Below are 27,082 nucleotides of genomic sequence, written 5' to 3' on the forward strand. Positions count from 1 at the left end.
ATATACTGAATACTGGTGGTATCGTCTTCTGTCTGGCATGCTTTCTACCTTCTTCTGATAACAGTGCCTTGATCTTCCATTGTAGAATGACCATTACTTCAGTTTCATTTCTGGGGTTATGGATGGGGCAGATCCTATCCCCATTTGTAGAGCTGGGTGTGATAGAGACTTGACTGTTCTTCCCATGTATATTCCACATGATCCAGTGGAAATATAAAATCTCAGTCAAGGATGGTTTTTACTGGGATTATTACAGACATAGCTTTTAACTGTGGTTGCTGAGAAACATCATTTGAGGAGAGTCTGAAAAAGGATGAAAACCAGCAAGGTAAAGCCTAGAGAAGGATAGTTGAGAATGCCTTCTATTATTAGGGCACTATTTGAGCATCTAGAACCAGCTATGACTGCATTTAGTCTTCTCTGGAGTTAAAAGTAGAGCTAACCAATAAATTATCTACTTAGTTTAAGCTCTTTTGTAATGGATAACATTAAAATGCAACCAAAAATCTTGACTACTATGTTACCTCATCTTTATTTCTTATGCCATATACTGCATATTTTTGAATCATTTTGAATATACCTAGAATATGGTTCTAATAGTATTTCTTTTATAGAGATTATTATTTTTAAATAGATGTGTATTTTTCTTCATTTTTAGAATTCATATTCTGCTTTTCTGGAACACAGATTTTTTTTTTTTTTTTTTTTTTTCAGTACGGGGCCTTTCACTCTTGTGGCCTCTCCTGTTGCAGAGCACAGGCTCCGGATGCACAGGCTCAGCAGCCATGGATCACGGACCCAGCCACTCCGCGGCATGTGGGGTCTTCCCAGACTGGGGCATGAACCCGTGTCCCTTGCATGGCAGGCGGACTCTCAACCACTGCGCCACCAGGGAAGCCCCAGATTCTTTTTGTAATTCATACACTGCTTCTATTCTCCTCTTGCTCTCCTGTTCTCTCTCACTTTCTCAAATCATCCTTAATTGGGTTAAACCTTTGCTAAGAAAATAAGATTGTTGTATTCTCCTGGGATCCCCTCCCTTTCCATTTTGTTGCTATAAAAACACTCATATCTCAAATAGGTGGGCAGACTGTTAGAAATTTAAATAAACAATTCAGTGATCCAGTAGCCTAAGGGAAGTTAGGAGAGAGCCAGGTCCTTGGTAAATGCTGGAAATAATACTCTTTCCACTGTAGTGTCTTACCTGTTTTTGATAAAAGAACTTCACTAGAGGCCAAATATCCTTTTAATTTGGCCTCTGTTCCATGCCAGAGGAATGGAACAATCCCCTACAATCTATCTCTTAGACACATTTTGGCAATGCCAAGAGATTCCCACTGATGCTGCCCACCTGTTTAGTGAATATTTCCAGGTACACTGACTGGTCTTTACTTCTTTCACTCACCAATGGAAATCTCAGTTTTTCCAATGCTATTACTTTCTAATGTTGCTAAGCTGTTGCCACATAGACATGTCCGATTACTGGGAACTGTTGTTGCTCTTTCCTGCTTATATTTCCATTTCTTCCCCCAATTTTGAAGAGGAGTGCACCAAAATGGACACTTCACTTTAATTCCTGGTCATATTTTATGTCAATGTCAACTCTTGGTATCTTCTTTCAGTAGTGTCCTATTAATATTATATTTAACAGAAAATGTTCCAGAAACGTTGCATGTGGAAAGCATCTTTCCCAAATTCCCAAGACAGTTTCAGGACACCTCTTCTCCATTTATAAATTTGGTTTTTCAATTTGGTTGGTAAGGCCACTGTGTGCATTTTAAAGTTTGTATTTGATTTCATATCATATTTAGATGTTCCAATTCACAAACAAAATATTATTGAGCACTAGGGAATAACACTAACATTTTCTGAATTCACTCATATTTAATAATTCAGAATGATCTTTTATTTTCATTCAATTGGCCATCTTGATCTGTTACTTAAATTGCCTCTCTGATTTAGGTTTTGACTTTTAATCTTGTTAAAATGTTAGTCTTGGCTTGTCTCACCAACAAAATATTACCACTTTCTCCAAACTGTTGCTGTTGTGAAATTGTATTCTAATATCCTTGCCAGAATAACTTCACTAAGTATAACTTTCATCAATATAACAATTGTCTTTCTCAAATATCTTCAGTGATTCCCTCTTACCCATAAAACAAAAAACTCTTAAGTATGTTTTATTAACTTCTCTAACCTCCTCTAAGTTTTTGTATCAAATAAAATGCTTAAAATATTACAAAATTTAATTCTTCACCAATAATCTTTTTTTGGGGGGAGGGTTAATTCAAACAGAAAGTCACAAAAATTACAATCATCCTCATCAGTTCACTCAGTCCCATGTAATTAATTCTTTTTTTTTTTATCTTGATCTTTTGTTAGCACTTTTACCAGTTCATCAGTTTTTCATTAGAGTTCTGAAAATGCTTATTCATTGAGTTCAGCAGCACAGTCAGTTAACAGAAACCTGTACTTGTCACAGTCTTTTCCATGAATTCCTTGAAGATGAAACCCTCTTCTAGGAATATATTTGCAAAAGCATCAGAGTACACCCAGAACTGCCTGTAAATGACAAAAGACTTAAAAATGACCATGGTTAAGATTTGATGATAGGTCATAATAATGCAATTGACAAGGAAATTTAGTTATTTCTGAGATGTACATTTTAAAGTAATAACTAGAATTATGACTTATAACATTATACCAGAACATATAAGATTTTTAGAAATTTCATGTAATGTCTGAAACATTTATGTTAACATATTTCCATAAAAATAACCCAATGAAAGTTTAGTATTAGTTCTTTTGTTTGTTTGTTTTTTTATACTGCAGGTTCTTATTAGTCATCAATTTTATACACATCAGTGTATACATGTCAATCCCAATTGCCCAATTCAGCACACCATCATCCCCACCCCATTGCAGTTTCCCCCCCTTGGTGTCCATATGTCTGTTCTCTACATCTGTGTCTCAACTTCTGACCTGCAAACCGACTCATCTGTACCATTTTTCTAGGTTCCACATACACACGTTAATATATGATATTTGTTTTTCTCTTTTTGACTTACTTCACTCTGTATGACAGTCTCTAGATCAATCCACGTCTCAACAAATGACTCAATTTAATTCCTTTTTATGGCTGAGTAATATTGCATTGTATATATGTACCACAACTTCTTTGTCCATTCATCAGTCAATGGGCATTTAGGTTGCTTCCATGACCTGGCTATTGTAAATAGTGCTGCAATGAATATTGGGGTGCATGTGTCCTTTCTTTTTTTTTTTTTTTTTTGCAGTACGTGGACCTCTCACTGTTGTGGTCTTTCCTGTTGTGGAGCACAGGCTCAGGATGTGCAGGCTCAGCGGCCATGGCTCACGGGCCCAGCCGCTCCACAGCATGTGGGATCTTCCCGGACCGGGGCACAAACCCATGTCCCCTGCATTGGCAGGTGGACTCTCAACTACTGCGCCACCAGGGAAGCCCGCATCTGTCTTTCTGAATTATGGTTTTCTCTGGGTATGTGCCCAGTAGTGGGATTGCTTAGTCATATGGTAAATCTATTTTTAGTTTTTTAAGCAACCTACATACTGTTTTCCATAGTGACTGCATCAATTTACATTCCCCCCAACAGTGCAAGAGGGTTCCCTTTTCTCCACACCCTCTCCAGAATTTGTTGTTTTTAGATTTTCTGATGATATGCATTTTAACTGGTGTGAGGTGTTACCTCATTGTAGGTTTGATTTGCATTTCTCTAATAATTAGTGATGTTGAGCAGCTTTTCATGTGCTTCTTGGCCATCTGTATGTCTTCTTTGGAGAAATGTCTATTTAGGTCTTCTGCCCATTTTTGGATTGGGTTGTTTGTTTCTTAATGTTGACCTGCATGAGCTGCTTATATATTTTGGAGACTAATCCTTTGTCCATTGATTCGTTCACAAATATTTTCTCCCATTCTGCGGGGTGTATTTTCATCTTGTTTATGGTTTCCTTTGCTGTGCCAAAGCTTTGAAGTTTCATTAGGTCCCATTTGTTTATTTTTGTTTTTATTTCCATTACTCTAGGAGGTGGATCAAAAAAGATTTTGCTGTGATTTATGTCAAAGAGTGCTCTTCCTATGTTTTCCTCTAAGAGTTTTATAGTGTCCAGTCTTACATTTAGGTCTCAAATCCATTTTGAGTTTATTTTTGTGTATGGTGTTAGGGAGTGCTCTAATTTCATTCTTTTACATGGAGCTGTCCAGTTTTCCCAGCACCACTTACTGAAGAGACTGTCTTTTCTCCATTGTATATCTTTGCCTCTTTGGTCATAGATTAGTTGACAATAGGTGCGTGGGTTTATCTCTGGGCTTTCTATCTTGTTCCATTGATCTATGTTTCTGTTTTTGTGTCAGTACCATATTGTCTTGATTACTGTAGCTTTGTAGTATAGTCTGAAGTCAGGGACTCTGATTCCTCCAGCTCCGTGTTTTTCCCCTCAAGACTGCTTTGGCTATTTGGGGTCTTTTGTGTCTCCATACAAATTTTAAGATGGCTTCTTCTATTTCTGTAAAAAAATGCCATTGGTAATTTGATAGGGATTGCATTGAATCTGTAGATTGCTTTGAGTAGTATAGTCATTTTCACAATATTGAATCTTCCAATCCAAGAACATGGTATATCTCTCCATCTGTTGGTATCATCTTTAATTTCTTTCATCAGTGTCTTATAGTTTTCTGCATACAGGTCTTTTGTCTCCCTGGGTAGGTTTATTCCTAGGTATTTTATTCTTTTTGTTGCAATGGTAAATGGGAGTGTTTCCCTAATTTCTCTTTCAGATTTTTCATCATTAGTGTACAGGAATACAAGAAATTTCTTGCAGGATAATTTTGTATTCTGAAACTTTACCAAATTCACTGATTAGCCCTAGTAGTTTTCTGGTGACATTTTTAGGATTCTCTATGTATAGTATCATGTCATCTGCAAACAGTGACAGTTTTACTTCTTTTTTTCCAACTTGTATTCCTTTTATTTCTTTTTCTTCTCTGATTGCCATGGCTAGGACTTCCAAAATTGTGTTGAATGATAGTGGTGAGAGTGGACATACTTGTCTCGTTAGAGGAAATGCTTTCAGCTTTTCACCATTGAGAATGATGTCTGCTGTCTGTTTGTCGTATATGACTTTTATTATGTTGAGGTAGGTTCCCTCTATGCCCACTTTCTCAAGAGTTTTTATCATAAATGGGTGTTGCATTTTGTCAAAAGCTTTTTCTGCCTCTATTGAGATGATCATATGTTTTTATTCTTCAATTTGGTAATATCATGTATCACATTGATTGACTTGCGTATATTAAAGAATCCTTGCATCCCTGGGATAAATCCCACTTGATGGTGATGTATGATCCTTTTAATGTGTTGTTGGATTCTGTTTGCTAACATTTTGTTGAGGATTTTTGCATCTATATTCATCAGTGATATTGGTCAGTCGTTTTCTTTTTTTGTAGTAAATTTGTCTGGTTTTGGTATCAGGGTGATGGTGGCCTCACAGAATGAGTTTGGGAGTGTTCTTTCCTCTGCAATTTTTTGGAAGAGTTTGAGAAGGATGGGTGTTAGCTCTTCTCTAAATGTTTGATAGAATTCACCAGTGAAGCAATCTGGTCCTGGACTGTTCTTTGTTAGATGACTTTTAATCGCAGTTTCAATTTTATTACTTGTGATTGGTCTGTTCATATTTTTTGGTTCTTCCTTGTTCCATTTTGGAAGATTATACTGTTCTAAGAATTTATCCATTTCTTCCAGGTTGTCCATTTTATTGGCATAGAGTTGCTTGTAGTAGTATCTAAGGATGCTTTGTATTTCTGTGGTGTCTGTTGTAACTTCTCCTTTTTCATTTCTAATTTTATTGATTTGAGTCCTCTCCCTCTTTTACTTGATGAGTCTGAGTAATGGTTTATCAATTTTGTTTATCTTCTCAAAGAACCAGCTTTTAGTTTTATTGATCTTTGCTATTGTTTTCTTTGCTTCTATTTCATTTATTTCTGCTCTGATCTTTATGATTTCTTTCCTTCTGCTAACATTGAGTTTTGTTTATTCTTCTTTCTCTAGTTGCTTTAGGTGTAATGTTCGATTGTTTACTTGAGATTTTTCTTGTTTCTTGAGGTAGGCTTATATAGCTATAAACTTCCCTTTTAGAACTGCTTTTGCTGCATCCCATAAGTTTTGGATCATCGTGTTTTCATTGTCATTTGTCTCTAGGTATTTTTTGATTTTCTCTTTGATTTCTTCAGTGATCTCTTGGTTATTTAGTAACATATTGTTTAGCCTTCATGTGTTTGTGTTTTTTACGTTTTTTGTCCCCTGTAATTAATTTCTGATCTCATAGTGTTGTGGTCAGAAAAAATGCTTGATATGATTTAAATTTTCTTAAATGTACTGAGGCTTGTCTTGTGACCCAAGATGTGATCTATCCTGGAGAATGTTCCTTGTGCACTTGAGATGAAAGTGTAATCTGCTGTTTAAGGATGGAATTTCCTATAAATATCAATTAAATCTAGCTGGTCTACTAAGTCATTTAAAGCTTCTGTTTCCTTATTTATTTTCATTTTGGATGATCTGTCCATTAGTGTGAGGTGTTAAAGTCCCTCACTATTATTGTGTTACTATCAAGTTCCTCTTTTATAGCTGTTGATAGTTGCCTTATGTATTGAGGTGTTCCTATGTTGGATGCATATATATTTATAATTGTTTTATCTTCTTCTTGGATTGGTCCCTTGATCATTATGTTGTGTTCTTCCTTGTCTCTTGTAACATTCTTTATTTTAACGTCTATTTTATCTGATATGAGTATTGCTGCTCCAGCTTTCTTTTGATTTCCATTTGCATGGAATATCTTTTTCATCCCCTCACTTTCAGTCTGTATGTGTCCCTAGGTCTGAAGTGGGTCTCTTGTAGACAGCGTATATATGGGTCTTGTTTTTTTATCCATTCAGCAAGCCTTTGTCTTTTGGTTGTAGCATTTAATCCATTCACTTTTAAGGTAATTATAGATACATATGTTCCTATGACCATTTTCTTAATTGTTTTGGGTTTGTTTTTGTAGGTATTTTTCTTCTCTTGTGTTTCCTACTTAGATAATTTCCTTTAGCATTTGTTTTAGAGCTGGTTTGGTGGTGCTGAATTCTCTTAGCTTTTGCTTGTCTGTAAAGCTTTTGATTTCCCCATTGAATCTGAATGAGACCCTTGCCGGGTAGAGTAATCTTGTTGTAGGTTCTTCCCCTTCATCATTTTAAGTATATCATGCCACTCCTTTATGGCTTGTAGAGTTTCTGCTGAGAAATCAGCTGTTAACCTTATGGGAGGTCCCTTGTGTGTTATTTGTCATTTTTCCCTTGCTGCTTTCAATAATTTTTCTTTGTCTTTAATTTTTGCCCATTTGTTTACTATGTGTCTCGGCATGTTTCTCCTTGGGTTTATCCTGTATGGAACTCACTGTGCTTCCTGGAATTGGGTGGCTATTTCCATTCCCATGATAGAGAAGTTTTCGACTATAATCTCTTCAAATATTTTCTCTGGTCCTTTCTCTCTCTCTTCTCCTTCTGAGACCCCTATAATGTGACTGTTGTTGCATTTAACATTGTCCCAGAGGTCTCTCAGTCTGTATTCACTTCTTTTCATTCTTTTTTCTTTAGTCTGTTCCGATGCAGTGAATTCCACCATTCTGTCTTCCAGCTCAGTTATCCATTCTTCTGCCTCAGGTATTCTGCTATTGATTCCTTCTTGTGTAGTTTTCATTTCAGCTATTGTATTGTTCATCTCTGTTGAGATGTTTGTCCTTTAATTCTTCTAGGTCTTCGTTAAACACTTCTTTTATCTTCTCGATCTGTGCCTCTATTCTTTTTCCGAGGTCCTGGATCATCTTAACTATTATTATTCTGAATTCTTTTTCTGGAAGGTTGCCTATCTCCACTTCATTTAGTTGTTTCTCTGGGGTTTTATCTTGCTCCTTCATCTGGTATATATCCCTCTGCCTCTTCATCTTGTCTGTCTTTCTGTGAATGTGGTTTTTATTCCACAGGCTGCAGGATTGTAGTTCTTCTTGCTTCTGCTGTCTGCCCTCTGGTGGATGAGGCTATCTAAGAGGCTTGATGGGAGGGACTGGTGGTGGGTGGAGCTCACTGTTGCTCTGGTGGGCAGAGCTCAGTAAAACTTTAATCCACTTGACTGTTGATGGGTGGGGCTGGGTTCCCTCTCTGTTTGTTGTTTGGCCTGAGGCAACCCAACACTGGAGCCTACCTGGGCTCTTTGGTGGGGCTAATGACAGACTCTGGGAGGGCTCACACCAAGGATTACTTCCCAGAACTTCTGCTGCCAGTGTCCTTGTCCCCACGGTGAAAGAGAGCCACCCCCCCCCTGCAGGAGACCCTCCAACACTAGCAGGTAGGTCTGGTTCAGTCTCCCATGGGATCATTGCTCTTTCCCCTGCGTCCCGATGCACACACTACTTTGTGTGTGCCCTCTAAGAGTGGAGTCTCTGTTACCCACAGTCCTGTGGAAACCCTGCAATCAATTACCACTAGGCTTCAAAATCTGATTCTCTAGGAATTTCTCCTCCTGTTGCCAGACCCCCAAGTTGGAAAGCCTGATGTTGGTCTCAGAACCTTCACTCCAGTGGGTGACCTTTTGTGGTCTAAGTGTTCTCCAGTCTGTGAGTCACCCACCCACCAGTTATGGGATTTGATTTTCCTGGACTGTGTCCCTCCTACCATCTCACTGTGGCTTCTCCTTTGCCTTTGGTGTGGGGTATCTTTTTTGGTTAGTTCCAGTGTCTTGCTGTCGATGATTGTCCAGCAGCTAGTTGTGATTCTGGTGTTCTCGCAAGAGGGAGTGAGAGCACGTCCTTCTACTCTGCCATCTTTGTTCCTGTATTGCTATTATTTAAACAATTATCTGGAAGGTGTTCATGTCTCAGCTCTACATCATTGGAACATCTTCATCAGTTCTGAAGCCTGGAAGTCCAAGATCATCCTGCCAGCATAGTAGTCATGTTCCGGTGAAGACCCTCTTCTGGATTGCAGACAGCCGACATCTCAGTGTGTCCTCACACTGTGGAAGAGCTTCACCAAGAATCTTAAAGGAGAAGAAAAGGAAATGGTACATTGAAATCTCAAGTAGAATTGGGATGCTTAAAAATTTCCCAGAATGTATCCAACTTCCTTTGAGTGTGTTGTATGTTTTCTCTACAATCTATCCCTTAGACTCTTGACCCTATGTTTTTGAGAATGACAATGTTTTATTTACAAAAAAGGAATAATATTCCCTCTCTGTCAATTACTCTTTCTTTTCTTTCAATACTCAGCACTCAGTTTAACCATCTATTACTTTGTGAAACCTTTCATTCTCCCACCACAGGAAGGATTCAATGATCTGTTATCTCTCTTTCTTTTCACTATAACACTCTGTCTTTAATTCCATCATACCGTGTACCACATTGTAGTTACTGTCGATTTACTTGTCTGACTTCCCCACAAACATGAATGCAAGGAATATCTTTTATCTCCATGTCCATCCTAAATACTAGAGTTCCTGGTAATAGGTGTGTGTTGCATGAAGGCTCAAAGGAAGAAATTAAGTAATTGCTTTGCATTGGCAGTCTGATAAGTGAGACTTCATGAAAGTGAGTGGAAAGTAAAGAGAAAAAGAATATAATTATGAAATATCCTGAAAAAAGGGTTTCAGTCTTGACACAGTCTCTATTACATCCTTGACTATTAAACAATACTGAACCATAGGCTTGGTGAAACTGGAAGAAAGATCAGGTCATCCTGGTAAAGGTAGTGAATGAACATGCAGACATTCCTAGGGTTGAAAAGGAAGTTACATCAATTCCAGGATAAAGAACTCAATCGGAAGTGGATATGTGTACAGTAGGATTGTTTTTAAGTGCTGAAACATTATCCAAGGAAACAGTAATAGATGTGAAAATTGTGTTTATAATCACAGAGGACTGCTAAGTGTCAGAGGCTTCATAGCTAAGGAAGAAAAATGTGAAGCTAATTATTATTTTAAGTATGTTATTCTCACTTCTACAAAAACAGGAGGCAGTATTATCTGCAATCAACTCAGGAACAATTACAGCTTGGCAAGAGTGAACATAAGCAGCTGGAGGTGGTCGTGAAACACAGCGATCAAGCTAATGGATCCACAGGAAACCCTAAGGGCTTGAATGAGATGGAGAAAAGAGAGCACAAGGGACTGATCAGGGACATGGCAGTGAAATCATGAGGATAAATGAGAATCAGTTTAGTGGGGGACAGAAAGGTCAAAGGCTTTCAAATAAAAGCAAAGGCAAAGGATAAGAGAGATGAATTAATATGTACCTTGAGATTTAGAGTTCAGTTAACACTGGTCCAGATGCTAGTTGACTAAGGTTTTAATTTCAGTTGCACCACTGGAATCTCATGTGAGTTTGACAAGTCAGTGGCCTTCTTTGCTCTTGGGTCTTTTTATATGTAAAATTAAAATGTTTGACTAGATGACAGCTAAATCTTTACTACATGAGAGTTTTCTTGTCTGACTATTCCTCAGTTACATGACACGATGATTTTCTCAATTTCTATGGGTGCTACACCCAATTGCACTTCCTGGCACATAGCAGATTTTGAATAGGGGTTATCAAGTAAAGAATATGACAAATAATTAGTTTTCTTCTCTATATTTGGAAGTTAATAACCATAAGGTTATATGTATGATTGGCCCTCTGTTTAGTATGGTTTAAAGGGAAATGGAAAATCCTTCCTACCCCAACTAAGAGCTCAGAGAAGCTATTCTTTAAAGAGCTGGGGGTGAGAGAGTTGGCTGGAAACTTCTTAAACCAATGACCATATAAAGAAACTTACTGCACCATCACCCTACAGCTGGTAAACAAATGACACTCTGGCTGGTAACAAAAGTTGGTACAAGGGGTTAACTTAGTACAAGCTTCTTGCTAGACATGTATATATAGGGATAGGAAAGCATTAGAGCAGGGAAAGCAGTATCTTAGTCCTATTGTTACCAAAGAGCCTAGAATTAGTTTTTATCCTTTTAAGCACCATTAATAAAATGGTGCTCTGAGTCTTATTCTGCAACTGGTCTGCAGTTCTCTCTCAGCCACATCAGACATGCTTTACTTTTTGTAATACCATCCAAATTTTAGCTTAATTTTAAACTTTTATCATTGTTATTACCTTAATATTTGAATGTAATAATAAATAGTAGGCATCATACACAGTGTCTAATACTTGGTAGTCATTCAATAAATGATAAGTACTATTTGAAGGGATATATAATTATCAAGGATTTTTTTTCAAAAAAGGAAATTAAGTTTCAGAGGAATTGAAGTATACTTTATGTTACTAATGTTCTGACTTCTCCACAAATGTTTTATATTTGCATAAGTGTATACCAAATAGTATACAAAATGAGAAATGTCCTTTAAGTATCTTGATAAACTTTATCAATAATTTTATGTCACTATTTGAGGCTAAAATGTTATATCAGTTGCAAAGTCTAAATTATTACCCACCTTTTCACTACCATACCCCATGGTAAATCTCAGCTTGAATTTCACAGAAGACAAGAGAGATGAATTAAGTCCATCTTTCCTCCCAGTTCTATAAAGAAAGTCCCCTATTCCATGGGAAGGTGGGAGAAGGAATTTGAATGGCATCTTTGTTGGTGGAAAAGGGCATGATCTTGGTGCTTGTACATAATTCTTTGTAAGTGGCCTCCTTGTCACTTCACTGTTTTTTGCTGATGCATCCTATGCAGATTTGCAAGATTAATCGCCCCAAACACAGTTTGTGCCTTAAGTCCTTCTGATCAAAATCTTCAGTAGCTCCACAAAGCTGACAGTGTAATATGTTAACTCATAGAATTAAAGACTGACTCTGAGTTAACTATCCTCAGGGATCTATTCACCTCACCAATTATTTGACACACGAATCTGTATGTGTGTTTATCCCATTTTCTGGCCTCCACTGAAATACTTCCAGGGGCGGGAAACCTTATACCTACTTTGTTTAAACTCTATTTTGTTCCTTAGAATGTCCTCATATTTGATAAAAAAAATAATCTGTCTCATTGCTGCTACTCAAGAGTCAGGCAAAATAAATCAAATTCTTTTTTGTATATAATAGATCAATATTCTGGACCACACAGACCTTCTAAACCTTTCTCCTTTTAGTTCAGACATTTCTCCCTTCAATTTTTACTTCTGCAGTCCTTAGTCACACTTCAAAACTTGCTCTAATGTGGCTCTTTCCATAATCTTCTATTTCCTTCTCTCAGAAAGAAGGATTTTTTCCCTTCTCTGTACCCTGTGAATATAGCACTTCAATTTATTGATTGCTCTCCTATGCTGCTTATTACTTTATCCTTTACTTATAGAAATATTTTACAAAATTTGATCCATGTAACAATATTCTCACAAGTTGTCATAGGGGTTATGTGGGAAAAAATACATAAAACAATAAACATTTATTTTCTACTCATGAAATGGATCCTAGTTACATAGGATCCTTAGATTACTCAGAGGAGTTTCAGTTTGTGAATTTTCAAGGGTGAGTGAGAAGTATGGTGTGTATTTTTATAAACTAATTTGACCATAGAACTCTGGGTTTCATAAAATTGGATTTCTCATGGCTGATTCTTTGTGATATGTTGACTAATAATTATTTATAACAATGTCTCATCTCTTTTACTATAATAAGAAGTTCTTAATAGCCTTGTACAGGTCTTATATATCTTTGTTACTGTCACAGGGACTTACTGCCAAGTATACAGTAGGTATCAGAAATGATCAAATGATCAAGTGAATTAACAAATCAGTAGGCTACAGATGAATTTCCCATCCTTGTTGGGAAGGAAGAGGAACTGACTGGCCTCTAACCAGGGTCTGGAAACTAAGTCAAGACAACATTTAAAAATATAAATAAATAACTTAAAAAAAAAAACCATATTGTAAAAACCAACTCTAGGGCTTCCCTGGTGGCGCAGTGGTTGAGAGTCCGCCTGCCGATGCAGGGGACATGGGATCGTGCCCCGGTCCGGGAAGATCTCACATGCCGCGGAGCGGCTGGGCCCATGAGCCATGGCTGCTGAGCCTGCACGTCTGGAACCTGTGCTCCGCAACGGGAGAGGCCACAACAGTGAGAATCCCACGTACCGCAAAAACAAACAAACATATAAAAAACTCTAAAATTTCATTGTTGTCTTTAAACAATGAACATTATCTCCTGCTTATGTAACTGTGGTTTAGCTGGAGTAGTTCTGCTGATCTTGGCCAAGCTCTGCTTGGCTTGGTTCCCTGGCATCAGTTTACTTCAGGTCTGCTCCTTACATGTTTCATTCTTTGAGAACCTGAAGGACACGTGGGCATGTTTTTCTCCTGGCAATAGCAGAAGCATGAGAGAGAAGATCCAATCATGTAAGTATATCTGAAGACACTGTTTGCATCATATCTGATTAGTCCAAAGCAGTTATGCAGCCAAACCCAAAGTCAAAGTGTAGAAGTGTGCATATCCTGTCTCTGATGGGAAGAATTGAAAAATCACATGGAAAAAATGTCTGGATACAGGTAGGGTGAGGAGCTGGGAACCATAATTTAATCTACTGCAGATACAAAAGTGACAAGGGGAAGGCAAAGAGATTGAAGTTACAATTGGTGATCGATGACAAGGATGAGGACAGAGTAGGGAGATGCAGTTCACCAGATGATGTTCATGCAGAAGCCCCCATGGAGGACTTTAGATTCTCCTGAGGACACATACCGTCCAGCACTTAGCATCCTACATGACCTTCCAAATATGAGCTTCCTGATGCCCTGTCATACTTAAGACCTGGCATTGTTATCTTTCTTGTGTGTCCTGAGGAATGGTTTCAAGCATGGCCTTTCTGTTTCCATGTTTCTAAATGTATCTTTTCTTATTAAAGAGCATGGTTGATACAACCCTGAGATTCTATATTTGAGCTTGAATTCCAAGTCCTTCTTTTGAGTAAGAAGGATGATGGAATAGAGAAAGGAATCACATTTCTGTGTCACTTTTCTCTATCTCTTCCTTTGTATTCCCTCTTCATTACTCTTCTTTCTGTCATCAGTGCTACTAGCCATCCCCACTTCTCCTTCCTGTCAATTTATTCCCCTTTCCTTTCACCTTTTCTTTTTCCCTTTCTCATTTTTCATGCTTCTGTTCTGCCACATCATTCTTTACCTCTTTCCCTATCTTTTCCTATGTCCTTGCCTCTTCATCCATTCCATTCTAGCTCACTTCCCAATATTTTTTCCAACTCCTTTTATTTTATCTTACCTTTTCCCTTCCTACTTCCTAAAGGGCCCCTTAAAAAGTCAAGTTAATGGGAGAAAAACATTAGAGTTGCTTTTAACTTTGCCATTTTCTGTCATTATAAATGCTTAAAGGATTTTTTGTGGGACAGTTCTTATTTCCCCAAACTCTCCAGTCTCTGTCCAACTCTGGCCACTCATCGTCAAGAGAAATGACTGTCGCTGTCACTGCTGCCTAACCAGATGGCAGGTCTGTCAGCTGCTGCTACTGCAGGGAACATTTTAAATCACTGTGAACTTTAAAGTATGTGGCTGGGGAGAAAGGCTCAAAACAATCCTAATTTCCCAGGTGAGTGTTGGCGTCACAGAAAAAAAAGATCAAACAAAAGTGATTATGACCTGAACTTGTCTTCAGGGCCAGGTTGTGGAGTATCACCATATCTTCAGAAAAAAAGCTTAACTCTCACCACCACCATTCTGGTGGCGTCCTTGCAGAAAAAAAAAACAAACAAGCTTTTATTATTCCCTTGGACCAGGCACCTTTCTTATTTAATCTCACAGGCAAGCTACATATTTTTTCTGCTATAACAGAGCCCTGTAATTACTGTTATTAATCTTAAAATCATGGGCTCTAATTTCAAAGCCTTCTTGTAACCTGAAAGTCTTTCAAAACATAATGGTGCAAAAAAATAAATCACCCTTTCCAAGTGACATCTTTGCTTGGTAAATGCCAGCATGAGGAAGGATATAAACATATTCCCCAAACAAGTACCATAAACTGGGAAATGACACAATATCAACCATAAACATGTCTTTGCCACAGCTTTGCTTGAACACGTTCTCACTCACGAAATGGAGAGAAGCCTTTCAAATTGTATTTCAAAAAGAAAAAAAAATCAATACACCTACAGAAACTCTACTTGGCTGGAAAAATTTCAGCCATGTCTATTGCATTCCCAGTGGCACTCTGTTCCCTCCTTTATCACTCCCACTTCTTTCCAGTCACTGTTCAATCACTGGGATGAGACAAGCACCCCTCGGTTCCAATCAATAGAATATGAGCCTTCCTGAAGAAAAGCAAACCTTTCTTTCTAAAGGATTTTACTTCCTGGCTGTTTGTCCTGCTCCATGTAAAGGGATGACAATCCTTCACATATACATGGCATATGAACAAGTGCACCTGTGTCTGAGTATGTGTATTAAAGTACACTCTAGAAGTATAGTAGATATTGAGCCACTATCAATCACCAATGTCACTTAGTAAACTAACTTATTTAATTAGATGTATCAAAGATTGCTAAGGGAATAGGAGAAGTAGCAGACAAATATTCAAAAGGGGGAGGCAAGGAAGAAATCTGGAAAATGGGAGGCGACCCTGACATGAAAAGGAGTAGAGCAAAACTCATCGGAGGATGAGGGTCCAGCGATCTCACATGATTTTCTCACATTTCAGCTCCCTGATGAGTCATCTTGCTTGTCTGCCTTAGCTGACTACCTTGAATGTGATTCCTTGCCAGCATACATTCCATTTCAAATTGGGACACTATGTTTTCTGTATTTTGAGTATGCCCATTCGTTACTTCTTACCCCACCAGAGGCAGCCTTCATTTATTGCTAACAGTCTGGGTTGTGATAGTACGCATTCACATCTTGATTAGAAAATTCATGACGAAGAGGCAGTAGGACAACGACACTGGAAATGACAGAGCAGAGCTCTCAAACTCTCCAAAACCAATATGCTGTGCACTTACTGACTGTAATACACTGCCTACCACCTAATACTTACCGGGGAATGATAAAATGCTGAAATATTCAATACACAGTATTGTGTCTGATGCTGGTGGGGAAGGAGGAAAGCTGGAAAATCAGTTGGATCAGCTGTTTGGGACTTGGGTTGATATGTTGATATCTTGAAGTCTTTATTAAAAATAACTGAGAAAGAAGACTCCTGAGTTATTATTTGTAGTGAGTTAATATTGATACAGATTAAGATTACTGTCTAGCATTTAACAAGCACTATATGAGTGTTTGCTTAAAAAATAAGGGTATGTTTTTCTGGAGCAAGTGCAAACACAGGCACCAACGTAAGGTACAACCATTTGGAACACCCATCACTGACAGGGGAAGGAAGGAATAGACATAGGCAAAGGGAAGAATGTGTCATGAATCAAGAAAGCAGTTTATAATTTGATAATACATGATTGCTAATTATTCAATTCTAAGGTTAAATGTTGGTGTATTTAAACGGATAATAGATTGATATAAGAAATGAAATGATTATAGTATTTCTTTGGGAATAATTTTTCTCACAGCATATATAAAACCAAAATGTGATAAACAGTTTTGCAGTTAAAGAAAGTTTAATAATATTTTAGAGTCATTTTGTTTGTACCCTAGATAATAAGCATGAGATTTAGTTTGGGATTGTCTGATTTCCTTGTCTACCTGCAGCAAATCTTAGCTAACTAGATATGTTAATTTAGTCTTTTCATTTATCTTGTAATTTAGGTTAATATTAAAGTTCTCATTTATAATCTCATACATTAAATTTCCTCACCTCAGTTCAAGTTCTTTTCTTTTTTTCTAATTTTCCACACTGAATTTTCTTTGAGAATTTTTTAACTGCTGAGCTGAGAGAAACAGATAATTTTTCTATATTTGTTCTAGTGAGCAATGTCATCTTTTCTCTATTCTATCAATTTGATGTCTCATTTCTTTTCTCGAACTAAAGTCCTTTTACTTTTTGGTAGATATTCCATTTTTATTTGTTGCGGGCTTAAACAATACCATTTGCTCAAAATTTTCTTTATTTTATTTTTATTTTCCCAAAAGAATTAGCCTAGTATGGCAGATAAAGCCCAAATTTTGACATCCAATTAACTCTGAGTCTTAGTTCTGCTGCTTACTAAGTGTGAGCTCTTAGATATTACATCACTAAATTTTGTTCAACTTATCTGTAAAAATGAACAGACACAATGCCTGTCCTTCCAAGCTTATGAGATTTGTGACAAAAATAAATAAATACGTGAAAATGTATTACAAACTATCAAGAGAATGGCACCCCATATGTACACAATCAAATATCAGCTATATATTTCTGATTTTCAAATAATTTAATGAATATATTTTATACATAATTATTTTTATTGACTCAGAAGGCATTTAAACTCTCAATTTTATTACCATTATTATGATCATCGAAGTCAACATGTTGCATATATTCAAAATTAAATTTATTTTTCAACAATGCATTTTCCCATGTTATGTGATACATAACTGATATAGTCATAGATCATCAGAGTTTCAGGATGTGAAATCAGGTAGAAACTGGTACTCGGTTTTACAGGAGAAAAGAAAACTAAACTCACTGAGGCCAAAATAGTTGCCAAAGCTTATTGTTATGGGCTGATTTTTGTCCCTCTAAAATTTATACGTTGAAGCCATAATCTCCCAGTCCTTCAGAATGTGGCTATATTTGGTGATAGGTTTTTTCAAGAGGTAATTAGTTAAAATGAGGTCATTATAGTGGACCATAATCCAATATGACTTGTGTCCTTATAAGAGGAAAGTTGGACATACACACACACACACACACACACAAACACACACACACACACACAGAAGACCATGTAAAGACCCTGGGAGAAGATGGTTATCTACAAATGAAGGAGAGGCTTCTAAAGAAACCAACCCTGTCACAACCCTGATTAAATGTATAACCTCTAGAATTGTGAGAAAATAAATTTCTGTTGTTTACCCAGTCTGTGGTACTTCATTATGGCAGTTCTAATAAACTTATACACTAATTTAAAGCACATACAGACTAAATCTCAGGTATCACCAATCCTTATTGAGTACTTATTCCACCGTATTATACTGCTTCCCAATTTTATTTTTAAAAAGATTCACTAAGTAAGGGAATAATTACTTAAATGGTGAAATAAATAAAAAAAACAATTAGCAATGATACAATGAAGAAAATATTCTGAAAGAATAATTCTTTTAAGATAGCATCCAGTCAGATGCTACAGTTTAGCCAATGCAGGAATCAATTAATAACTGTGATTTTTCATGGTTGACTTAAATCATAGGACCCACCTAACAAAATTTGGAAGTGTCATTGGAATTCTGGACCATTTGAGTAGAACTGGATCCCCAACATGGAAGAAATCTTACAGAATTTAACAAATCATTAATAGAAAAATAAGTAAAAAGAGAAGTTCACAAATAACATAGAAATAAACATAATAAAAGTAGGGATTTCATATTAGTTATCAGAGGTAGTGGTGGCACCATTAAGCCCAAAAGACAAGTATGCTATTTGTAATGCCAGTCATGTTTCACAACCTCTTCTTGCTTTGCTATCCTGCAATAGTTTTCTATTCCTACATGCCACTGTGGCTCATCCCTTATGCTGTACCATGTCATACTGGCCATCTTGAATCACAGGTGATATATACTGGGTCAATATTTGTTTAATTAATGGATAAGAAAGGACCATTAGTTTTCAGCTAAAATCATGCTCCTGGATGGTACCACCAGCAGTGCCTTCACAAAAAAGGAAGAGGAAGGGGAAAGAGAAAGGGAAGGGAGAAGAGGAGAGAAGAGGAGATAAAACAACATGAAAAAAAAGGGAAAGAAAATTTTGTCCTGCAAATAGGGACGTGACTGTGAAAGAAAACAAAACCAATAAATTATTAGAGTCAGTCATAACTCGTGTGAGATGGTCAATCCTAAATAGTCAAAAAAGTGTCATCAGTTTAGTGCTCAGTGGGTTTTGTATGAAGTTGGAGTGATGAATCTTGATCCAGCTTGTGCATCTGCATTTATAGCTACTGTTCAACTCTAAGTATGTTTCTGCAGACAATCTGTCATTTATAGGCCTTCCATGATCTTTATATTTGAAATTAAGTTTCCTTATAGCTTTATCTGGCTAAAAGTACCATCCACTTTAAATATTTCAAAATAATGACTTTCATTCCACCAACAGCTATGGCCCCTTATTGACTAGCTCACTGACACAATGTCATTCTCTTCTCATAAATATAATTTATTTTGACACTTTAATGTTTATAAATTATATAGATTATTAATGGCTACCAGAAAAATATTTTCTGGGATACAGAAAAATATGTTTTATTATTTTAGACTGTGGAGTAAACACCATATAAATGACACAAATAAATGGCTTCATTTAAATCCATTGATGCAGTTACAAAAGACAGTTTGAGACCTTGCATGCACTGTGCAACTTAGTTTTAATTCTTCAGTGTAAGCTGTAGCAGTAGGTACTATACTGAGATGTGCTTTTCATGTTAATAAATATTGAATTGCAATTCTCAGTTAGCATTTGAAGTAAAACTGATTCTGAAGGTTCTGTAATGGTTGCTGGAGCTCTTCCTTATCAAATCTCCTGTGTGTATTATGCTGGGAATTCACACTTAAATATTATGGAGAATCAATTTGTAAAGGAGTAGATATTACTTTACTTAGATGAACTAATTTCATTTAAAATGAATGTATTAGAAAAGTTGCTCAGAAAATACTAGTATCCATTACATCATAAAAAATTGTTAAACTTTTTCATTGTATGATGCAGAAAAACTTATAAAATCAGCTGAATTCATGACCATATTTCAATATAACACTATTTGGATATTTTGATTATAAGCAAATTATGCAGCAAACTGACAGTGGATCAACAATTTTCTGGATCTCATGGGATTTCTCATTATTATGGCTCCTTTTGGCTGAACAAATCTACTAAAGCAACGACATTCTGAAATACAATGATTATATTTTTCACTTGCTTTGTCTCTTAAAAATGTTTTCAAGGGGCTTCCCTGGTGGCGCAGTAGTTGGGAGTCTGCCTGTCGATGCAGGGGACGCGGGTTCGTGCCCCGGTCCAGGAAGATCCCACATGCCGCAGAGCGGCTGAGCCTGTGAGCCATGGCCGCTGGGCCTGTGTGTCCAGAGCCTGTGCTCTGCAGCAGGAGAGGCCACAGCAGTGAGAGGCCTGCGTACCGCAAAAAAAAAAAAAAAAAAAATGTTTTCAGAAAGGCAAGTAGCATTAAAATGAATAAAATGCTTGAGATAGTAAAAACTCATAAAAATATTTATAGAAAATAAACAACATAAGACTACTGAACATAACAACTGAAATGCAAATAAACAACCAGAGAAATCAAAATAGCTGTTTGTTTGAGGCCCAGTATTTTTAATTAAAGCACACATTTTATTGTAGGCATAAATGTTACTTCCCTGCAAGCAAAATTACAATTGAGAATTTTAAAATGCTTCTAAAAGAGGAACACAAAGATCTTTAGCTTGTCAGTACTAGCTAAGTTGCTTCCGCTAAACTTTAATATACATGTTCTTTTCCCAGCTACAGACTATAAACTCCTGCAAAGTAGGGCCTTTTTTTAAAACTAAATATGTTCTCACAGACTCCACACTTAATAAAGATTTGAGTAGCTAGAAGGATTAACTAGGCACAGTTTGATGTTGTTAATTACTGGAAAGGCTAATATCGATAAAGTCATCCTTAGCATAGTTGGCCATGGTTCTCCAGTGACGCTGGCACCATCTTACTTCCTCATATGAACATCAGAAATTGTGTTCTGTAGCCCAAAACTCTGCTTTTGGTTCAAAGGGGATTGGGTTCAAATCCCAGCTCTACTGCTTTCTGCTGATGTGGTCTTGAGCAAGTTACTTAACTGCGGTTCCAATTGTGCTGGGACTCCACAGTGAACTGAAAGAGTTACCGCAGGATGTTTTATTTTCTTAGAGAAACACCGTGATCCACCACTTCTTTCAGAATCTGGACAATTACTAGCTTAAGTTAGTTCGAAGTTTCAATACTAGATCACACTGCATTCCCTTCTAGGATGTATCTTTGCTGAATATCAATGTAGAACAGGAAATGAGATTTGCAAATTCAATCTGATTCTGAGATTTGAGAAGTTAGGGAGTACGTAATAGGCACACACATCCCATTAGTAACTAATTGACATTATTTAAGAAACTAAAATCAATATATTATTTTTCTTTCAATTTATCTTTTTTTCAAATAGCTACTAAGTTATTAGGACATAAACACTTAAGTTGTGTGGACCTGTAACTACTTAAAACATTAAACTGCTTGGCATTGTTTTTAACCTAGTAGCCATGAAGAAATTAATGAATTACTAAAAGCACAGTGACAGAAAACCTCTGACTTCAAACTTCATTTTCCTTATCTCCAAGAGGAAAACAGTGCCAATTTTAGAGACAAGTGTGAGGCTTAAATTAGGCAACTTTTGTACAGTGTCTGGGATATATTAAGAACTCAAGAAATTAAAGACTTTGTGCTTATTATTTTAGGTGCAAATGTCTTCTAGAGTAATTTAGCTCATTTCTCTTATCATAATGTATTAGCCTTAAGCTCAGTATTTTTTGGCTTTCCAACCATTATAGCAAATTAGCAGCAGAGACAGGGCTATCAATAGGACCTCCAATTCTTTAATTCTGCCTGCTTAAAACTGTAGCTAAGCAAATAAATTTAAATTGTTCTTAATGAACACTATTTTGTCTCCAGAACTTAGGTTTCAATAAGTAGGAGTTAATCACAGAAAAAGTATATTTACTTTAAAAGAAAACCACATGCTATTTGTGCTGTTTTGAGCACGATCCACTTTATTTTTATTTTTTTATTGAAATATAGTTGATTTACAATGTTGTGTTAATTTCTGCTGTACAGCAGCAAAGTGATTCAGTTATGCATATACATACATTATTTTTTATGCTCTTTCCCATTATGATTTATCAAAAGATATTGAATATAGTACCCTGTGCTACACAATAGGACATTGTTGTTTATCCATTTTGTATATAATGGTTTGTATCACCTAACCCCAAAACTCCCAGTCCATCCCTCTCCTACCCCCGGCCCCCTTGGCAACCACGAGTATGTTCTCTATTTCTGTGAGTCTGTTTCTGTTTTGTAGATAAGTTCATTCATGTCATATTTTAGATTCCAGGTAAGTGCTATTACATGGTATTTGTCTTTCTCTTTCTGACCTACTTCACTTAGTATGATAATTTCTAGTTCCATCCATGTTGCTGCAAATGGTATTATTTCATTCTTTTTTATAGCTGAATAGTATTTCATTGTATATATGTGCCACATCTTCTTTATCTATTCATCTGTTGACAGGCATTAGGTTGTTTCCATGTCTTGGCTATTGTAAATAGTGCTGCAATGAAAATTGGGGTGCATGTATCTTTTTGAAGTAGAGTTTTCTCCAGATATATGCCCAAGTGGGATTGCTGGATCATATGGCAACTTTATTTTTAGTTTTCTGAGGAACCGCATACTGTTCTCCATAGTGACTGCACCAACTTACATTCCCAAAAACAGTGTAGGAGGGTCCTCTTTTCTCCACACCCTCTCCAGCATTTGTTATTTGTAGACTTTTTAATGATGGCCATTCTGACTGGTGTGAGGCACCACCTCACTGTAGTTTTGTTTTGCATTTCTCTAATAATTAGCAGAGTTGAGCATCTTTTCATGGAGCACAATTGACTTTAAACTCAACTATAATACATATTCCTCTAGTAATGAAACCATAAAAAAAAAATGAGTGTATAGACTAGGGACCAAGAGTGTTATTCAAGCCTTTATTTAAGAAAAATTCAATTATGAACAATGGGCGCCATACTAGAAGAAAGATAGAATAAGGTGTTTGGGACACATTTTCTGCAGTAGGAGTTGGATCGAAATGTTTTCCCCTTAATTTTTATTTAACTAAGGATCCAACTCATTGGAGCCCAGTTGTTCTGTAAGCATTCCTGAGATAGTTTCATCCCTTCATCCCGAAGAAGACATTCTCTCTCTCTCTCTCTCTCTCCCTCTCTCTCACTCACTTCTTTTCTTTTACTTAATGTGTTTGAATCTGAGGATACAGCAGTGAATGCCATATGGCATAACTTTACCTCAAGGAACTCACATTATGGTGTATTTAGTGTTAAAAGTGAATCTGACCAATATATAAAAATCTAAAACTAACAGAAAGGTAAATTTTTAAATCTATTTTTCTCATCTTCTTCAATCACTTTTAGTATATACCATGTTCAAGAGCTTAAGACATACATGGCCTATGACAAGTGGCATAGACTGTCTAGATAGTATAAAAGAGAAAGCTAAAACAGAGGAAAAGAAAAAATATGAAAAGGATGTATATGTCTGTCTTGTTTTTTGAATTTCATCTTAAGGGTTATAAAGAGCTATTGGAAGATATTAATCAAGGAAATTATATAATCCTAATTCAGACCGAGAAATATCATTTGGGTGTGGTGTGAAAAATGGACTGAGGGAGAGTGTGGACATCTTGAAGCAAGGAGACTAGCTGTAAGGGTATTTCAGCAGCTCATATGAGATAAGGAGAGACTGGGAATGAAAACAGAAGGAGAGATGCAGATATCTTGTGCTCTGAGCACAAAGTCTCAGCTCTCCACTTCAAAGCAGATCATTCCCTCCAGGTGTGCGTGTTTCTGTATCATAGCATTTTACAGTTTACAGAAATCAGGAGGGCATAGTTGGGGAAGAAGTAAAGGAATTCTGTGTTCTATACACACCTCCACCTCTTCCCAGGACCCAACATGCCAATCCAACATTTCTAAGAAAATACATTTTGTAATTGTTGGGTGCATAGTGTAACTGTTGAACATTCATGGATTCACCTGTATGAAAAAAATAACAGAATGTATTGAGATAGTGTAAACGTTGATGTAGGGTGATGGGTAGGGAGTGGAGTTGAGAGAAAAAATAAAACCAAGAAAAGACTTTCATCACTATTTTATGAAGCGAGAAAGCACTGTCATATCCACATAACCCATGCTTCTGCCTAGCCCTAACACCTACTTGAAACCCTTTGTGCATATGGTCTTGGTTTTAGCTCCCAAACAGATTTAAAGATGGTAGAATAACTGTGCTAAGTAGCTAACATAGCTCGTCAGCATAGACAACTTTGCGTGAATGTAGCTCATTGCAAGTCTTGGAGAGAAAAGATATATTTCTGTGTCACTGCAGTGACACTTCTGTGACAATGACACTTTTTTTCATTTCTGTAATTCCTTTCTATATTATAGCAGAGTATCTAAGCCAATCAGGATTAAAACCTTAGCCACACCATTGAGCTGAACTGTCTGTGGTAGGTCCACTTCAAAATGGAGAATTAAACACTTTTACCTCTCCTATCCCTATCCTGTTCATCTCTTTCTACAGCTGATTTTTTTTACCTTGAGGTGATCATAAAACTTTTCCTCTTAGAGGATAAGCCCAGAACCATAATTCCTTTTGTCTCTTGTCAAAACTTATCCTGCCTACGTCCTCATCCTTCAACAAGTTTTGTCTTGGTATATCTGACACACTAATTCATATAGCTGATATGGGTTCAATGATTACTCATATCTCAGATCCTACAATAATACTTTAACAGGAGCCAGCAAGGCCTTAACCCAAATCTAAAACAAACAAGGAAAAATGTCAGATACTCTAGAAGGCAGATCCTAGAAATATGTTGCAGCAGGGAGTTTGTCATCTTTGTTCGTACTTAAGTCTGTTTAAAAATACATTTTTCTGGGCTTCCCTGGTGGCGCGGTGGTTGAGAGTCTGCCTGCCGATGCAGGGGACACGGGTTCGTGCCCCGGTCTGGGAAGATCCCACATGCCGCGGAGGGGCTGGGCCCGTGAGCCATGGCCGCTGAGCCTGTGCATCCGGAGCCTGTGCTCCGCAATGGGAGAGGCCACAGCAGTGAGAGGCCCGCATACTGCAAAAAAAAAAATAAATAAAAAAAAAAATAAAAATACATTTTTCTGAACTGTGGCTGAGGGACTTTCATGTTTTGCCAAATATCATTTTGAAATATTATTGTTCACAATAGCATCTTCTTGAATTTCTTCTTCTATCCTTTCACTTCTACAAAGTGCCTTTTAAAAGCCAGACACTACATAACAATAGGAATACCAAAAAAAAAAAATTATGGACCCACAGTTTAGTAAGAAAAAAAGAAACCTATCATCTCAGTACAGGTTGGGACACAGGATTTTGAGATTAAGAGCCTCATGTTCCCTGTCTGAGAGGGATTTTCAGAACACAGTTTTTCAGTTCTATAGATTCATGACATGGAATGAATAGGGAACAAATAGTTTTCCTCAGTCCACAAGTTCTATTCCTGATGAAAGAAGAAAGCCTATTCAATTATTCCCTTTCTGTCAGATTGCCAATTTTTGTACTGTTGGGTTGATTAAATTCAGTGTTTGAAAACTCCAAAAATATTTGAATAAAAGAGGCCAAATACACAGATGATTTTAAGTGATTTTAAATTCCAATGGGTTTTGCTTCTCTTTCTGTGTTGGTTTTCTATATGAAGTTAAATTAGATCTTCTGTGAATATTGTATTTGGAGTTCTCAAACAATATGTCTCCTATTAACCTTAACTTTCTTATTAGTTTTCAGATTGACTTTGTCAGTACATTTCTCACAGATGCATCCTGAGAGACAAATATCTACTCTGTTATTTACCCAGATATGTTTTGAAATGTTCATAACAACCTCTAGACATGCAGCCTCTTTAAAAAGAAATGAAAAGAAAAAGGGCTGTCTTTCTTCAACCCTTTGTTTGATCAGCTCCAGACCACGTGCTCTATCAAAAACCTTTGCCTCCTAACTGCTCTCTACTCTGCAGTGTCTTCCAAATCAATGTCATCAAGTTGTTATTTATCAATTTGAAGATGCCCAGCAGGCATGAGGCTCTGTAAAAAATATGAGAAAAAAAATATTTTCAGAATTTCTTTTTTAAAAAATCTTAAATCTCATTGAGAAAGAAAACGTGATCATGAAATATACATCTTTTTAAATAAAAATAATGAATGTAATCAAGTGTTGAATGTGTGATTTTAAGAGCAAATGTGTGAAGATGGAGAAATAACTGTCCTAGAGTGTCTTAAATTGTATTTGGAAGAATGGGCAGAAGTTACACAGGAGCTGGATGTAATTTGCCTGCTCTCAGAAAGATGGCATAGGACCAGGGGCTGTACGGGTCATAGGAAGATAATTTTCTTATTTGGAGTTAGTGTGTGACTTAAGAAACATAGGGAGCACTTTCTATGTCCCAGATACTGAGCAAAGCACTGGGCATAGACCAAGTAAACAACACAGAGATGGAATTGCCAATACAAAACCTACAGCCTAGCTGGGAAATCAGATAGTAAATAAATCATTACTCATAGTGACTAATAAAACTAAATAGGTCAAGTGTCATGAAGGAGTACAAGATGCTAAGGGATTGTATATCTGAGGTACTGGTTGAAGACCAGGGTGCCTGTAAATGAGAGAGGGATGGGAGAGTGGCCAGACAGGATGCTGGAGTATTTACCAGGGACCTGGTCATGTTGATCTTTCTTGTATAGTTTGTCATTTACTCTAATGGTAACAGACCACCCTGTGGGGGATTAAGCACAGCAATAACCTGATTGGATTTGTCTAATGGTGTAGCAGTATTTAGAACACTGAATTTTGATAAGCAGTCCTAGCCCCCATCTCTGGCCATTAACTATCTCTATTTCTTGGCCTTGTTCTCATCATTTGTAAAATGGGACAATGTTATATACATCAGACAAGATCAGGTAAGTGAATTATAAAGTTACATTTTGTGTACACACCTGTGTGAAAGGGACCACTGCTTATTCTCTCATTCATCCTTGTATCACCAGCCACTAAGAACATGCCTTTATCATCATGCAGGGC

The sequence above is a fragment of the Phocoena sinus genome, chromosome 13, assembly GCF_008692025.1.
Source record: "Phocoena sinus isolate mPhoSin1 chromosome 13, mPhoSin1.pri, whole genome shotgun sequence".
Classification (NCBI taxonomy): Eukaryota; Metazoa; Chordata; class Mammalia; order Artiodactyla; family Phocoenidae; genus Phocoena; species Phocoena sinus.